The 4,976-nt window shown below is 42.3% G+C and overlaps 1 pseudogene; it reads right to left on the bottom strand.

Annotated features, from left to right (window-relative positions):
- Positions 1-218: 218 nt before the first annotated feature.
- Positions 219-2,239, bottom strand: LOC147633992 (dammaradiene synthase pseudogene; annotated as a pseudogene).
- Positions 2,240-4,976: the final 2,737 nt, after the last annotated feature.

Genomic DNA, 4,976 nt, shown 5'->3' with positions numbered 1-4,976 from the left:
GTATGCAATGTACAAACTAGATGTATTAATAATTGGTGTATGCATGTGCTAAAATGGGCATTCACACGTCAAAGTGTGAGAATGAGTCTTTTCACACATTATTCTCAAAGATTGGATTTTGTCTAAAAGTTGATGGGGTGCTTAGCATTAGCTGTGGTAGTGGGCTGAGCAATTAGATGACGGCGCAGTTCAAGAGAACAGCCAAATTATAAGGGGCAAACAATCAGTTGGTAGCTTGCAGACGAGCACGGTATCGTGCCAGAGCCGTGAGAGGGAAATGCTGGGCGTAGAAGTGATACCTGAGGTAGAAATGCCCCGGAAAGCCTGTTCCAGTGAAGCTCGCCTCGTGCCACGACCCGTCTCTTCTCTGCTTGCGTAAGAGATATCTTACTCCATGCTCAATGGAGTCTACCTCATACTTGCCAAGAGCATCTCCTGCAGCCAGCAATCCCATGAGTGCCCATGCCGTTTGAGAAGGAGTGCTTTCATCGCCATGGCCTTTGAGAGCAGGGTCGTTGTAGCTGTAGCAGGTTTCGCCCCACCCTCCGTCTCCTATACTGTTGTTGGTGTTGTGCACTTGGACCAGCCATTTGGCTCCTCTTGAGATTTCATCTTTGTGGGTGGAGGGTGCAACTAGAGAGAGTGCAGCCAGCACGCCGCACGTGCCATAGATGTAGTTGACGCCCCATCTTCCGAACCAGCAGCCTTCTTTCTCCTGCTCTTTTCTAAGGTAAGCGAGGCCTCTAGAGATGCACTCCGGGGAAGGCATGCAGGCGTCGTGGAGCTGGGCGCTGCGGAGCTTTAATCTGCCCACCATTTCGAGGACTCTGGCGGTGATGTCGGAGGTGTTGGGGTCGATCAAGGCGTTGAGGTCAGTACCGTAAGGGGTGGAGTTGAGCCAGTCCTGGTCGTTATCTTTGTCGAAGGCCGCCCAGCCGCCGGCTTTGCATTGCATGGAGGTGATCCAGTTGAGGGAGCGGGCGATGGCACCTTGCTTCACGTTTTCATTGGGGAGTTTGAGGGCGTCTAGGGCCATGACGGCAACCGCGCTGTCGTCCACGTCGGGGTACAGTTTATTGAAGAACTCGAAGGCCCAGCCGCCCGTGAAGCCGGACTTATTCTTGAAGGACCAATCTCCATGCTGGGTGATCTGCTTCTTCAGTAGCCACTCCCCAGCACGCTGCAGCGCCGGATGATCAGGCGGCACGCCGGACTCCACGAGCGATCTGACAACAAGCGCCGTGTCCCACACGGGCGACACGCAAGTCTGCACCCAGTACTGATCGGCAGTTTCCATTGAGAAGCCTTTGAGGGCGAGAAGGCCCCTATGCAGCACCGGATCCGTCACTTGGTACCCTAACGTCTTCAGACAAAGAATGGAGTAGAACGTGGCCTGAAACATGCCCGCCCAATCGCCCGTATCCTCCTGCCTCTGCACCACCCATTTCTCGGCCTCTCTAAGCCCCCGCTCTCTGAACGGCACCAGCCCCCATCTCTCCGCCACCTTGAGGGCGTAATCCACCACCACAAACAAATCCGTCCAGCCGCCTCGGAAGCTGGTCGCGGTCACGCGCACCTGCTTCCTCCCTTCTACGTATAGCTCATCAAAACACACCGCCGGATCGACCCTGAACACCGGTTTCTTATCGAACACCACAACCAAAGGCACTGTAGCCGCCCTCGCCCAGCTAGACATTTCATATATATTGCTCAAAAACCAGCTCGGCAACAACATCACCCAAGCTGGCAGAGAAGGTATCCCCTTCCAATCGAAACACCCGAGCATAGCCATACACAGCTTGGTGAAAATCCTTGCCTTCGTCACACCTCCTCTACTAGTGATAAATTTGAGAGCCTTCTGTAATGCTGGGTCGATAGCAGGAACGTTGAGCAAACGCAGTGCAATGTAAGCTTCTATGGAAACACTCAGCTCACCACCATCTCCATAGAAAAGCTCCCACCCACCATGGGTGCGCTGCTTCCTCCTTATGTAGTTCTCCACCTTATGGACTGGGTAGCTGCCATCTATGCCTAACATCTTGAACAAGAGGACAGTCTCAGCAGTGATGGAAACATTGCTCTCTAACTCTGCCCACCAATAGCCTTCTGGGTACTGCTGGGAGAGCAAGAAATCTTGGCTGCGCTTGATGGCTTCATCCAGAGCTGGTCGATCATCTCCACCTTTAATTATAGCTTCTACTGCGTCGTTGGCGTAAAACTCTTGACTGTATGGCATCATCTTTGCTCACAAGTGTACCGTCCTGATCTCCACCTCCAAAATTCGCCCTGCTCATAAAAGAAATTTACATGTACCATCATCAAATTTCGATAAATTCATATGGACAACATGTTCGAATTTCAGTAATTGTAAATAATCAGAGCAGCCTCGGATTTTAGAATAATCAGTAATTGTAGATAATCAAAGCCTCGGATTTTAGAATAGAAAATTCAACGAGAGGATTGAACACATGTCTATTACGAGAGGTTGATGATATCTAGTAAACAAGGTTCTCAAATCTATAATATATAACTTCTATCTGCATGTTCTTCATAGCTTATTATTGATTGATTATAGCCAGAATTAGAAGCTTAATTGTACTGCAGTAGAAAGTTAAATACCCTCCAGCTGTTTCCAAATCGAGGAGTGCTAAACAAAGGCAGGGGATTGGAGAGGCAATAAGAAGCATTGAAGGAGGGAACATACTGAAGAAATCATTAAAGGAGACGTACTTAGCCGCTTTCCAAACAGTAAAATCTTGCTAGAGTACCGCTTGAGTCCCTTTCCAAATGTTTAGAAACAGTAAAACCCTGCACAAAGCTTAATCACAGTTACACAAAGCTTTCGAAGTTACACAAAGCTTTCATCCCCCTTGCGATGTGCAAACTTGATTAGGACTCACAACCTGCTAGCATTTAATACTAGATTTAGCCTTCATTAAATCTAAGTGGGTGATATTAGATTGCTCGGGGAAAAAAAAAACGTTCTTTTCCAACTAATTATTCATAGGGACATTACTTCACTTCATATGGTATTTTTACAAATTTGAATCTGAAATTATAATAAATTCGGGCTTTTTTCGAAGCACTTGGAACTTACTACTAGTTATCCTTTAGGACAAGGCCAGAATAATAGTTCCCCTTCAAAAAAATAAAGGCATATTCTTTATCAAATTAGTAGTATTCTCTTCGAATTTTAATAAAGTAGTAGTGTGCCCTTTGAGCTTTAATAAAGTAGTAGTATGCCCTTTGAATTTCCTATCCAATAAATAAAGGTTCTATTTGAGGGCGTAATTCAAACCGAGGGGCCTTCATGTATATCTTTTGGTACTAGAGTACTTTTTGAGTTGCTTTTTCCAAATATTAAAATCATCCTAGAGTACTTGAGTTAGTTTTCAATTTACTCAGTGGAGTCCCTTTCCAAACAATAAAACCTTGCTAGTGTTACACAAACCTTTGGTCTTCTGTTCGGAATTGAGATATTTATTGTAATCGTAATTGCGATGTACTCACTCAACCCCAAACTCAATTAGAGTTAGTATCAAGGACTCCACCACACAACTTGCTGGCATATAATATTATTATTAGTCTTAAAGCCTTCAGTAGTACCATAGTTGCTCAAAATAAAACGCTTTTTCAACCAATCAAAACAAAGGTATAGCTAGGGTTTCATGTTAAAAATAGAGAAGGTGTCCTCATATAATAACAAAAATATATAACTTTTGTTCCTTGAAAAAATAAGAGTAGGTGTCGTGATAATAACTAAAATGTATAACTTTTTCTCCTTGAAAATATAGAGAAGGTGTCCTGATAATAACTAAAATATATAACTTTTGCTCCTTGAAAAAATAAGAGTGCCAAATTTCAATACTAAAATATAATTCATAGACATCACTTCACTTCATGTAGTGGAGAGACATTCTTCTTCACACGGCATGGCATCGCCCTTGTTGCAGACCTTTTCAGGTTCCTTCTATATTTTCTATGTTTACGCAAAATTTGTTGCAACAAAATGACTTACTCCTATCTTAGCTTACCTCACCTTACCTGTAAGATTCCTCCTCAGCCTGAATAATGAATAAGCCTTTACTTCATTACCCTCTAATCATTTCCTGTTTCTGAATACAAGAAAATATTATTTTTCCTTGTTTTGCCTAGTGAGATAAAAATTTTTAGAGAGTGGTAAATCAATATTGAGATATTTTTGGATATATAAATTCTATAAATATCAAAAATATATTTTCCTGAAACAAAAAATCAAAATAAATTTTTCAAGGTGCAATTGGAATTAATTAAAAATGATTTAGAAGACCTTAGCCTAAGGGTCAAGATTTTCTAAAAATTTTGGATTATGGTCTTATTAAGGTTCCTATGGACCAATAAGATTAATCCAAGTGTTGGGATGAGATAAATCCAATGAATAAAAGAAAATACCCAAAAATGAGTAAATGCCTACATAAGATGAAGAGTTGACTGAGTAAAGGATTTATTAGTTAAAAATTATGAAATATTACTAAAAAAAAGAGATATTTTAGAGTAATCATTCATTTTTGATACCTTGGTAAGGAAAGGAGGAGCCTTCAAGGAGGCGCCTAATTCACATGTGTGGAGGAGTTTTAAACTAAAAAATAATAGGATATTTTTATCTCTCCTCTCTCCTAGATCAAACCAAATCAAAAAGGGAGCCAAACTGGTCCAAATCTTGTCCAAATTCAGCCAAACTGAAACTGGAAAATTTGAGAACTTAGTTGGACTCAGTTAGTGGCCTCCCTCACCTATAAATAGATCCTCATTCTTTTGTATTCTCATCTGTGAAAACTAAACTATGTCGGTATTACTCTAAGATAAGCTTACTTTCTATTATCCTCTAAAAATCCTCTACAAATTGAAGAGATTGGAGCTTCTCTCTCTCTTCAATCTTCCTTGGAGTCTTCATCAACATATTAAACCAATTGATTGGTTGGGGGCCTCTCCATTGA

Source organism: Cibotium barometz, chromosome 11 (genome assembly GCF_041138505.1).
Source record: "Cibotium barometz isolate CiBa-2024 chromosome 11, ASM4113850v1, whole genome shotgun sequence".
Classification (NCBI taxonomy): Eukaryota; Viridiplantae; Streptophyta; class Polypodiopsida; order Cyatheales; family Cibotiaceae; genus Cibotium; species Cibotium barometz.
The sequence above is the reverse complement of the archived record's forward strand: the minus strand, read 5'-3'. Positions and strand labels throughout refer to the sequence as shown.